At 40.0% G+C, this 12,626-nt stretch overlaps 1 long non-coding RNA gene across 1 annotated transcript; it reads left to right on the top strand.

Moving 5' to 3' along the window:
- The first annotated feature begins 1,411 nt into the window (after positions 1 to 1,411).
- LOC149990013 (uncharacterized) lies at positions 1,412 to 11,880 on the top strand. Its single transcript, XR_016509004.1, has 4 exons — positions 1,412 to 1,484; positions 7,735 to 7,806; positions 8,637 to 8,711; positions 11,788 to 11,880. It is a non-coding gene; the product is annotated as an uncharacterized LOC149990013 (long non-coding RNA).
- The last annotated feature ends 746 nt before the right edge of the window (positions 11,881 to 12,626 follow it).

Here is a 12,626-nt window from a genome sequence, read left to right as displayed (position 1 = left end):
ACTTTTTAAGTTAAAAATTAAACATTCGTTTTTTAAAATAACATGTGTTTGGGATCTGATAGACAATAGCATGAATCTGGGAAGTGTTGAAGATTTCTAAGTCAGCTTGAGATCTCTACCTTATGAGGGAGAGGTCTCTAACTTAGGGTCAATAGACCCCCAGAGCAGGATTTCTTCACCTTTTTGTGTTTTCCTTTAGTCTCTTTGGTGATTGGCAGAAGCCTCTGTTCTTGGGGACTATGTTTTTAAATGAAATAGAAAAACAATAAAAAATAAATTTAAAAAATATATAAGAAAATAAAGAAAAACTATTACTGAAAAAAGTTTTCAAATATTTTTTAAAGCTATCGATATAGTAATAGATCTGCTTCTCTTAACATACTAAGAAACGAGCTATAGTGGTAGATCTAATAACTGGTTATAGTTTCTAAGTAGTGATGTGAATGACATCTGCAACAAATATGTGATTTGAAAATACGCATACAGTTTCAAGTGACTTAGGGAGGTACAATTTTTTCCAATGTTTTATATTTATGAAAAGGTTTACTATAAACATTGTTGGACATGGCAGCTTTTTTGCTTTTTCTTTTTGGACCATTTCTATGGAAATATGAAAGCGTTACCTAAGGGAGGTGAGAAAACAGTGAATCAGAGCATCACCCCTGACCATTCCCCCTGCATACACATTCTGACCATCACTGCTGTTCCCTATAATGTGGTGAATTTCAAGTTGAGGCCAAGGTCTTTGATGCCTTTTTAGGACTCCAAGACTTGTTTGTTGGAATTAAAGTCTTTGTGTTTTTATTTTCATGTTTTTTTTAAAAATGTAACTATATCTGTGTCATCTGAACTACCTTATAACTGAGAACAGTCCCTGATCTTAGTTGTTGAGTTTCTGGGCCATAATATTTTGCCATATGCTATGAGTAAAGAATTAAGCTTTGGGGTAGAATGATGCTACAAGATGCGGTTATAAAAATATGTAGCCAACAGGAGAAGCGCCGAGAGCGCGGCCGGGACGGTTGGAGAAGAAGATGGCTCCCGGAAGGGGGAGAGACAAACTGCCGTAACCTCTGCCGTTCAGGAGCCCAGTTAATTATTTATTCGTTACCCTTTTTCTTCTCTCCCCCCCAATTTTTCCTTCCCCCTCCTCTTTTATTTTTTATTTTTTGAGAGACGAAAAATCTCCGGAAAGGGGGAGGAAAATTCCTTTCGCTCTTTTTTAAATTTCCCCACCTCCTTCCCTCCCCCAGCTCTCCTTCCTCCGGCCTCTTCCTCCCAACTTAGGGGACGTCCTTCCCGGTGGCCGCCCCGACGGGGTCTGAGCAGGCGGAGGCGGCGCAGGCTTTTTGTACTGAGGTTTGCGCCTGCGCAGGGCGCCTGCCTCCGCCATGCACGGGGCTGGCCCCCCCTCCGGGGACAGCGCATGTCAGCTGCGCACCATCAAGAGAGTGCAGTTCGGAATTCTCAGTCCGGATGAACCGGTAAACGGCTCTGCTCTCGCTCTCTTCCTCCCTCGAGCGCAGCGCGCGGGGTTTTGACGTTGGCTGCGGAAACTTGGTGCCTCTCGCTGCCGTTGGGGACAGGCAGGGGGATGGGTTAGCACCGCGGCTTCCCGGAGTTATTTTGCTAGGGTTGTGACCCCGGCCGCAGGTGAGGCTGGAGGGAGAGAAAAAGGGACAGAAGAGTGCCTGCCATCACACCACAGTGATACCGACTTAAACGGAGTCAGACGAATTATAGGGGCCGTTCGCAAGTTTAGATAAGAAGCCGACCCCCATATTTTTTCTCTCCTGTGTCTATAAATATTAATTGAGCACCTGTTATGCGATAGACACAAGTGCTGGAAATCAGAGTTGTGAACAAGGACAAGGAACCTGCCTTTTCGAGTACTTTCTGTGGGAAGGGGCACAGGAGACGCACAAAAAACATACAAATAAATGAACGAGCAAGATAATTTAATCATTGGCAAGTGCCCTGAATAAAGAAAAATTAATGCGATGGAAAGCCAATTAGGTGAAGCTAGTTTAGATGAGGTGGTGTCAGGGTCTGGGAAGGCCTGTCAGAGGAGATGGATGACGGACAAGAAGCAGTGCTGTCATCTAGGCCTGAGGAACGAATGAGTTTGGTGTGTCCCAGGGGCTGAAGGCCAGTGTGGCTGGGATTCAGTGGTTGAGAAGTAGAGTGTTATCCAAATGGGCTGGAGAAGGATGAGGTGGGGCAGGCCAGGTGGGATATTGTTTAAAAAAAAAATGTAGCCAACAGACATTGAGGGAAAGCAGAATGTTTCAAACGCTGAACTTGATGGAAATAGCTTCACAAGGCGACACAGCATGTTCTCCAGTCTCCAAGGCTCCTTTGAAGGGGGCACCACCTAATGTCATGTGCAAGGAGCGCGGAGTCTCCTGCAAGAGACACCCACGTTGACGTTCGGCAGAGCTGCTTCCGAACTGGCTCTCTACCACTCCCTCGCTCCGTTCTTGGAGGCACTGGCCCTGTGCCTTTCTGCTCCTTACATGTAGGAAATGAGTGAAACTCCCCTCACTCCCACCCCTACCCCCAAGCATGTCCCTCGTCGGTACTGAGAGACTAGATAAAGCAAAGGCCTTCACATTCCTTGGGCAGACCAGGTGTCAGGCTTGTCTGTGGATCCCTTCCTCTTTCATTATGGAGAATTCTGGCCAGATCGCTCAGTTTTCTAATTTATTCAACTGTCATTACTGCTGCGCATACACTGAACATTGTTTTTATGAATAACAACACTCCATTTGTATAAGGCTGAGTTCATTCTTTTCACTGGATGTGCTGGCTGCTTACAGCTCTCTGAGGATATTAATTGTGCTATCCTGAAGTCCTCTTGTGCTTCCTCCGTTAACTCCGTATCATTGACTGTAAACTCTTATGTTTGTTTTCGTTTTCCGTCCAGGTTTCTCCATATATATTTCTGTATAGTAAATAATTGTAGTTATTTTGCCTTTTGATCCAGAAATAACCTTTTTATTTTTCAGAATCCTGAGTAACAACAAGTTAAAAGAAATTCATAAGGACTCATTTCGACTTCTTTTATTCCTCAAGTCTTTGTAAGTTAATTGTTTTTATTTATAATTTTTTAGTTATATTATCTATAAGATACATAGGGGTTCAAATTAGATAACTTTTACAATTTCTCCCAGCAATAAAATGCTACAATTCTGTAAGTGTGGATAGGGCTTCCAGCCCATCTTGAGCATTTATTATCTTCAATGCATTTTCAATTTTTTAATCATATAAACAAGATATAGGCAGGAAATTGTCTCCAGTTATAGAGGAAAAGTGGTAATAATGTCTGAGTACTTATACACACCCATATGAACCTTGTTACATAAGTGTTCATATATCATCTGCCTGTATTTACATTTAATTTAGGGCCCATGGATCAAATAGAGCCTATGGTATGTTTCCATACAGCCCATAAGTTAAGAATACTTTTTACACTTTTAAAGGGCTGTAAACAAAAAAAAAAAAAGAAAAGAAAGAAGCGAAGAAGAATATGCGAGACAGACTGTCTGTGGCCTGCAAGGCCTAAAATATTTACTGTCTGCCTTTACAGAAAAGGTTTTAAAATGTTAATTTAGTAAAATGAGAAGCATTCAGGTTAACCTCAAATTGTCTCCTAAAGGACAAGAAAATATAGAACACTTACATTAATTTGAATGCTATTAACCCAGAAATTTTCAATAATTTAATCTAAATTAGATTAACATTTACATATCAAATGTTTAACTAAGTAGATGAATTATGTAAACAGTATTGTTATGAACGTGTTAAGTTACCAGGAGAGCAGATTTGGTGTTCAGGATTTTAATGTTTAAAATGATGGTTAAGTGGTATACTTAGAAATGTCTACACCAAATAAGCATATCAGAAATGCCCCTACCTTCACTAATTACAAAATAAAGATCTCTCCAGCCTCCTGGCTAAGGGAGAAATGCTTGCCTAGTGATTCCATTTACTTAGAGATAAGGAGATCTCCTTTGCTATAGGAACTCAATTCTTATTTTTTGTCCATGGCATTCAGAGATGTGTATGTCATTAATTTTTTGGAGCTAATTAATGATGCTTTTTAGCAAATAGATGTTTTTTGCAAATATAGAAGGCTTAAGGGAAGTGGGTAGAAAGAGCCTCATGAGGGACTAAAAATAGTCCTTTGAATTATGAAACTTTTCAAGCCTCAGGGCATAAGCACTTTTGAATTGGTCTTCTGGGGTATCTCACCATCTGGGTTCCAAACCTTACAAACAGGAGGAAGACAAATGAGGTAACTAACCGCTCAATAGATTAGGTCATTCATCCCCTCTGCTGTGAAATAGTTTGTAAGCTAATTATTCCATGCCGGCCTAAGTATTCCCATTCATTAAAAAAGGCCAATCAACAAACAAGCTAAGAAAGAGCATGCCAAGCACTGTCGCTAGTATTGTAGGCGCAAATATGGGTAAGACATGGCTTCTGCCCTCTGGTAACTCATGATCTCACAGGGAAAATGAACGTGCAAGCTCCTACCACAATGCACTAGTAGTAAACAGAAGACAGTGCTGCAGAGGCGCATAGAGGGAGCCATAAAATAATAAAACCACATTTCCTTTACAACAGTTATTTTTCTCCCTCTACTTCCCAGCTACTTGTTTATTTTATAAATACTTGAGTTTACATATGTTCACGTGCTACTTTTAAACATGGTAGACAGTGCAGGTGAGCAAGACCTCATCCATCCTTTCAAGGACTTTAGGCTCAGAGGAAATAAGATGCAAAAATAACTGTATCAAAAAGAAGAAATGGTGATGGGCAATGGGAAGTATGAATTGGTTTTGGAACATAGCATAGGGAAAAGACACTTGAAGTTGGATCAGCAAAGATGTTACTAGAGCAATGCTGTTTGAAGACGACCTTGAAGGGCCCTTAGGGATCATCACACAGACATCTTGACTGGAATAAGCTTGCAAAAGGAGCGTGGGGAAAGGCAAAATACAGGAAAAATACCTTGAGTACCTGTAGAGTACAAGTAAAAATACCTTGAGTGCCTGTGGAGTACAGCTAGGAAGAACAGAATATTAGAGCCAGATCTTCTAGGGCTTTGAAGGCTAAGCCAAGGATAACATGCCAGGCTACCATGTTATCACACCTGTGCTGTAGGGCAAACTTTCGCCTACAACAGAATCACTTGAAGAGCCCGTTAAAACTCAAGCTCCACCCCCACAGTTACTGATTCAGTCGGTCCAGAGTAGGGCTGGGAATTTGCATCTTCAATAAGTTCCCAAGTGATGCTTATTTTGCATGGGGATACACAGTTGTCCCAGCACCATTTGAAAAGACGGTTCTTTCCACATTGAATAGCTTTGGCACCCTTGTGGGAACTCAATAGACAACACATGTGAGGGTTCATTTCCGGACTGTCAATCCTGTTCCATTGATTGCTATGTCTAGCCTTATGCCAGTCCCACACTGTGATTGCTGTGGCTCTGAATTAGGTTTTGAAACCAGGCTGTGTGTGTCCTTCCACATTGTTCCTCTTTATCAAGATCGTTTTAGCTATTCTTGGTCCCTTGAGTTGTCATATGATTTTAAAAATCGCTTGTCAATTTCTGGAAAGAAATCAGTTGAAATTTTAATAGAGATTGCATTGAAACCATAAATTGATTTTGGGAGTAGGTCATTTTAACAGCATCATTTTCCAATTCATGAACACATCATGTCTTTCCATTTGTTTACATCTTTTAAAAGTTTCTCTACACAATGTTTTGTAGTTTTTAGTATGTGAGTCATACACTTCCTTGGATATTTCATTCTTTTTGATGCTGTTATAGCTGGAGTTTTTTTCTTTATTTCATTTCTGGATTATTCATTCCCAGTGTATAGAAATACAGCTAATTTTTGCATATTGGTCTTGTATCCTGCAACCTTGTTGAACTCATTTATTAGCTCTAATAGTTCTTTCCTAGATTCTCAGGAATGTGTCCCATGGTCTTCCAATTTCCTGAGCATATTTTGAAAGCCCTTCAGAGTTTTTATGGATATCTCATTTCTCAGCTTTGACTTTGAAGCTTTTTGGTTAGGCTCTTTTTTTTTTTTTTAAATTTTGCACCAACTGTTATCTGTTGCCTCAGCGGCTACCCTGTTAAAACATTTACCTGCAATTGTTTTCACAAAATTGCCCCTGAGGAGAGAGGCTTTTGGCGCTACCCAGCTCTCAGTCACGTCAAAGACAAACCTTTTCAGTGAGTCTTCAGGGAACTACCAGACAGTTCTTTGGGAATGAGATTGTATTCCATTCTGATCCCTGTGGTACTGGGCATGTGGGCTGTTTTTCAATGTTACCCCTGGGATGGAGAGCAAAGGTCTAAGAAGAATTAAAGCAACACAGATCATTGATCTTACAGAAACTAATCACTTCTCTTGAATAAGTGTTCCCTGGATTCCTGCAAGCGTGCTGGTTAAATTTTCAGTTTAAAGAAAATTGAGTTTGCCTACAACATGGTTTTAAACTTGACTATACGTTAGTTAAATATTTAATCATGGGGGATGATTAGGAAACGGAGATAAAAACAGAAAATGTAATTTCTCATCGAGGGTCTCCCAGATGGGTACATGAAATTTGAAAATCTATTTCTTTATTTAGTGGTCTCACAAGTAAGGTTAAATTACAAGTTATTTTAAACCCTTTTTCTTCATAGAAGTTAAACAGGCTTTGGAGTCAGAACTGGCTTCAATGTCACCTCTGCTTCTTACTAGCTTGATGACCTGGGACAAGCAATACAACCTCTCTGTGCCTCAGTTTTCTCATTGGTAAAATGGGATAATAATAATATTTATCAGTAAGATTATTGTGAGGGTTACACTAACGATTCTTGAGAAGAGTTAACCTAAAAACAGACTTTCTGTTCTTTCTTATTTTTGTCTGTTTTGCTTGTTTTAAAGAGTCAAGAATAAAATTTATTTCAGCATTTGAAATACAAAATTTTGTCAAAAAACACATTCGTTCATTTTACTGATATGCAGTTAAAATGTTATTTATTTATTAAACAAACATTTATTAAATACCTAGAAAATTTTAGGCACTAACAGTCCAAGAAATTGACAAGTAAACAGGTGATTACATGAAATGTAAGGAAGCCTGTGATATAAGAATACACATGGGAGTATGTGATGAGACTGTGGTTTTCACCAGTTCCTCTTAAGATTTATCCCTTCTTTGGCTCTAAAACCAAGGAATTGGTCTTATTTTTATTTTTAACTGGGTGATTTAAACTGGAATTAAAAAAAAAATTCTGTAGATGAAAGAAAAGCAACTTGAATTATGGAGGATGCCACAATAAGTATTTTCTGTAGAGCAAGAGCTTCCTGTCAGCATAGTCACCTCTAGGGTTTTCCATCTGAAAGTTCTTTGGCATACTTCTTTCTTTGCTATCCACTTATTTCTTCTTCTTCTTCTTCTTCTTCTTCTCCTTCTCCTTCTCCTTCTCCCTCTTCTTCCTCTTCTTCCTCTTCTTCTTTTTTTTCCCACTTTCGCTTCCCCACTTAATCATTTAGAGACCTGGATAGTTCCCCAGCAAAGAGTGCTTAACAGATTCTCTGGGTGATCTATAAGACAGAAAATAATATTTTTTTAACCTTCTAGTTTTGTACTAACAAAATGAATATAAACTTTCGGGGCAATTATTGAAAATGCAGATAATTTTTATTCTATTGCATTTTTTTCAGAATCCTCAGTCATAAGCCTTTGAGAAGTCTTGATGATCCCTATCTTTTTCATTTGCCAGCATTAAAATATCTGTAAGTATTGCGACAATCTCTTGGTTCGTGAGATGATTTCTGCTCCTTTCTACTTTTGTCAGAGTTAGCATTTTGCATTTTGACTAAAAAGTCGTCATTTAAATTATAACTGGTTTATTGCATAAAAGTTATTGGCACAGTAGCCCTGGCTGGTGTGGCTCAGTGGATTGAGCGCTGGCCTGTGAACCAAAGTGCAGCCAGCTCTATTCCCAGTCAGGGCACGTGCCTGGGTTGAGGGCCAGGTCCCCTGTTGGGGAAGCATGAGAGGCAGCCACACATTGATGTTTCTCTCCCTTTCTTCCCCTCTCTCTGAAAATAAATTTAAAAATATTTTTAAAAATAAAAAATAAATAAAATATCTTTCCCTATTGAAAAAAACAAAGTTATTGGCACAGAAAAATGATTAAGAGAGAAAGCAGGTGGACAAAGCAGCCAGCAGAGAAAGGGAGCGGTGTTAAAGAACACACACTGATATGTAACTTGAGAAGCATGTAGAAACACCATTGATCTCAGAAAGGAAAAAGGAATAACTTGTACATTATGTATTTTTTAAAGAGTAATGAAGTGGTGGATGCTACTGAGAATGAGAAGTAGAATAATGGCTAAAAAAAAATAGATTGTACTGTTCACCGACATCATTAATTTGATGATGCAAATAAATTTAAATTTCTTCAAGAAGAGCTCTCTGAAATTATTATCCACAGCAAGTAAACTTTCGAGCTGGCTTGACAGAGAAGCCAAAACTGAAGTAAGCAGATATTAAGTGCCCTTTCAAGTACAGAATTTTGTCTTTGGGTTCATTTGATGCATGTTTGGACTTTCTCCTTCAGAGACCTGGGGAAAACAGATGTGTCACTCACAACAGTTGAGCGCATCCTCGTGCTAAACACTAATTTGGAAAAACTGTAAGTTGATTTTTCTTATATTTATTTTCACTTATTTGTTCTTTTAGGTTTGCCTTATTATTTTCTTAAGTTGGATTCTTATTTAATAAAATTCACTATTTTAAAGTATACAGTTCAGTGAGTTTTGAGAAATGTGTATTTATGTGCCACCATGCTATTTGAGATACAGAATACTTTCGTCATACCTAAAAGGCTCCTCATGATTTTTTGCACTCAGTTGCTCCTCCCACCATTAGTCCCTGGCAAGTACCAATTTGATTTTTGTCACGATAGTCTTGCCTTTTCCAGAGTCTCTTATCAATGAAATCATGTAAAGTGTAGCCTTTTGTGTTGACTTCTTTCAGTTAGCATAATCCTTTTGGAATTCATTCATGTTATTGTATCTATGAGTAGCTCATTCCTTTTTATTGCCGTGTAATTTTCCAGTTGTGTGAAGATACCAGTCTGTTTAAGTGGTCATCAGTTAATGGATGTTTGAGTTGTTTCTACTTTTTTTTTGGCCCTTCCGTTCTAAATGACAGCTTTGCTGGATAGAGCAATCTTGGTTTCGGTCCTTGTTTCTCATCACTTTGAATACTTCTTGCCAGTCCCTTCTTGCCTGCAAAGTATCTTCTGAGAAATCAGCTGATAGGCTTAAAGGAATTCCTCTGTAGGTAACTCTCTGCTTTTTTCTTGCTGCTTTTAAGATTCTCTCTCTACCTTTACCATTTAGCATTTTAATGATGGCGTATCTTGGTGTGGTCCTCTTTGGGTCCGACTTATTTGGGACTCTCTGTGCTTCCTGGACTTGTATGTCTGTTTCCTTTGCCAAATTAGGGAAGTTTACTTTCATTATTTTTTCAAATAGACTTTATTGCTCTTCCTCTTCTGCTTCTGGCACCCCTATGATTCGGATGTTGGTACTTCTGGAGGTGTCCCAGAGTTTTCTTATTCTCTCCTCATTTTTTTAACTTCCATATTTCTTCGTTCTCTTCTGGTTGACTGTTGATTTCTTCCTTATGTTCCAAATCATTGATTTGGACCCTGGCTTCCTTCCCTTCACTGTTGATTCCCTGTGGATTTTTCTTTATTCCACTTAGTGTAGCCTTCATTTCTTCCCTTATGCTTTTGCAGTACTCAGTGAGTTCTCTGAGCATCCTTATCAGCAGTGTTTTTGAAATCTGCATCAGATAGGTTGGCTATCTCCATTTTGTTTAGTTCTTTTCCTGGAGTTTTGTTCTGTTCTTTCATTTGGGCCATATTCCTTTGTTTCCTCAACCAGGCAGCCTCCCTGTGTTTGTTTCTGTGTACGAGGTAGAGCTGCTTTGACTCCCTGTCTTAGCACACCTGTTAAGTTGTATGGGGTGGAGCTTTGGGTATTTGCCAGGGCGGGGCAACCCATTTCACCACTCTGTGGCTCTGTATGTGGAGGAGGGGTCAGAGGGAGGACAATGCCACTGCCTGGCTTCTGGAGGCTTGCTCGGCACTCACCCTGCTTCCAGTCACTTCACCCACTGGCACCCTTCTAGCTGTTGCACTTGTGGTGGTTCCCAGAGTGGGTGGGTTTGAGTGAGTGCATTCTAGAACTGTGGGGGCCCTCTAAGCAGACTCGCTTGAGTGACAAGTGGTTTCTTCCGCCACCCCAACCCACACTGGTTTTAATAGCCAGAAGTTATTACGCTTTATTTTTCTGGTGCTGGCGCCCTGGGCTGCGCAGTCTGGCTTGGATTGGGATCACCCGATCTTTATGCACCACACATGAATGTAGGACTGCCTGTTCTGCCAGCCATTGGTGCCTCCTCACCAGCACCACACAGTGTCCTTTCCGCCCCGGCTCCACCCCTCCTACCCGTCTGGATGAATATGGCTCCTTTAAATCATTGGTTGCCGGACTTCCATGCAGTTTGATTTTCTGACAGTTCTGGGTGTTTTTCGTTTTGAGGATAGTTGTGATATTTCTTATGCTCGTGCAGGGGGCTGCTGAAGCATGTCTGCCTATACCTGCAACTTGACCTGAAGTCCTTTCTCTGGTTTCTTAAGATGGAAGCTGCAGAAGCTGAGTATTGCTTTAGCAACATCCCACATATTGACATCTCATGTTTTCTGTTTCAGTCAGTTCAAAATAGTTTCTAATTTCCCTTATGAATTTTTTCTTTGACCCATAGGGTTATTCAGAAGCATGTTTTTTAGTTGTCAAAACTGTGAACTTTTTTTTTATAGATCTGTTCATTTCTGATTTACTTTCACTGTTGTTAGAGAACGTATATTGAATTACTAAAATCCTTTTTAAATTATTGAAACTGACTTTATAGCCAGTAAATTCTGGTAATAGGCCAGAATATGGTCTATTTTGGCAAATCTTATGCGTCCACTTGAAAAAAGTGTACATCCTGCTGATTTGGGGAGGAGTGTCTTCTACACATCATGTAGGTGGATAGTGTTCTTCTAGTCTTCTATATCCTTGTTGATTTTCTATCTACTAGCTCTATCAATCACTGAAAGAAAAATATTAAAGTATCCGATTATAATTGTGGATTTGTTCGTTTCTCCTGGTCATTCTCACTTTCCTTCATCTATGTTTAAGCTCTGTTATCAGGTGTATAAGTTTCTAGGTAATGTCTTCATTATTTGACATATTTATTTTGATGAAATATAGCCTCCTTCATCCCTGGTAATATGCTTTGACATTGACTTTGTCTTATGGAAATATCACCACTCCAGCTTTCTTTTGGTTAGTGTTAGCATAGTATATTTTCTATCCTTTTAACCTATGTGTATCTTTCTATTGAAATTGTTTCTTGTAGACACATAAAGATGGCTTTTGCTTTTTTTTATCTAGTGTGACAGCTGTATTAGACCATTTCCAATTAATGTAATGATTGATGCAATTACATTGAAATCTACTGTCTTGCTATTTGTTTTTTATTTGTCCCATCTGTTTGCCTGTTGTTGTTGTTTTTTTTTCATTTGTGGTTTTGGATTGAATACATTTGAGTATTTTATTTTCTTTGTGGGCTAAAAAGGTATAGCTCAGATTTTGTTATTTTAGTGATTGCTTTATGGTTAATAGTATGCATCTTTACCTTCTCTGTTGCAGGAAGACAGATCTCTGGGTAGGGGCATTCTCATGCCCCACCACCCAGGTGGCATCCCGTGACTCAGGAGACGATGAGCAACTCTCGTCTCCGCCTTCGGCTTCAGGAAATGACCTGAAGTGAAGCCACATTACTTATCAGCGGTGTCTCAGGATTCACACTCCCAGCCCCCGTCCCTGAAGGGATCAAGGTTTCTACCGATGTCCCTTCACACAGCCTCTGCCTCATGGAGGGGCGGCCCAGGTGCCCAGAGACTTGGGGGTGTGTGGGTGGAGATCTGTGTTCAGCTCTAAGCTCAGAATCAGGAAACGCGCCCCCCCCCCCCCCAATCTCACTGAAGTCAGGAATCTACAAATGACAGCTACAACACCCCTGTTTTCATATGTCCACAAGCTAGGAATTACTTTAGGAAAAACTGGAAGGAATTTTGTGACATGTGAAAATTATATAAAATTCAAATCTCAGTGTCCATAAATAAAGTGCTACTGGAACACGGCCACGCCGGCTCATTTATGTATTGTCCATGGCTGCGTGTGAGCTGTCGCAGCAGAGATGATGAGACAGACAGTAGGGCCCCCATAGCTTTAAATATTTACTATCTGGCCCTTTACAGAAAAAGGTTGCTAACTTCTAATCTAAACTCTCATTTCCTGCAGTTGAAAGGATGTAAAAGTGGGTGGTGGTGATGGTGGGGAACAGAGGAGGAGGAGGTGTCCTGAAGCCCCCCACCCCCCAACAGGCAAAGTAGGGGGGACTTCGGCTAACTTCCCATATCCCCGCATCTCGGAGGGGCCATGTGATCATCAGGCACTCAGTGTGCACTATCCCACTTTGGAATCCC

This window comes from Furipterus horrens, unplaced genomic scaffold (assembly GCF_987537825.1).
Source record: "Furipterus horrens unplaced genomic scaffold, mFurHor1.1.pri manual_scaffold_41, whole genome shotgun sequence".
Lineage (NCBI taxonomy): Eukaryota > Metazoa > Chordata > Mammalia > Chiroptera > Furipteridae > Furipterus > Furipterus horrens.
The sequence above is the reverse complement of the archived record's forward strand: the minus strand, read 5'-3'. Positions and strand labels throughout refer to the sequence as shown.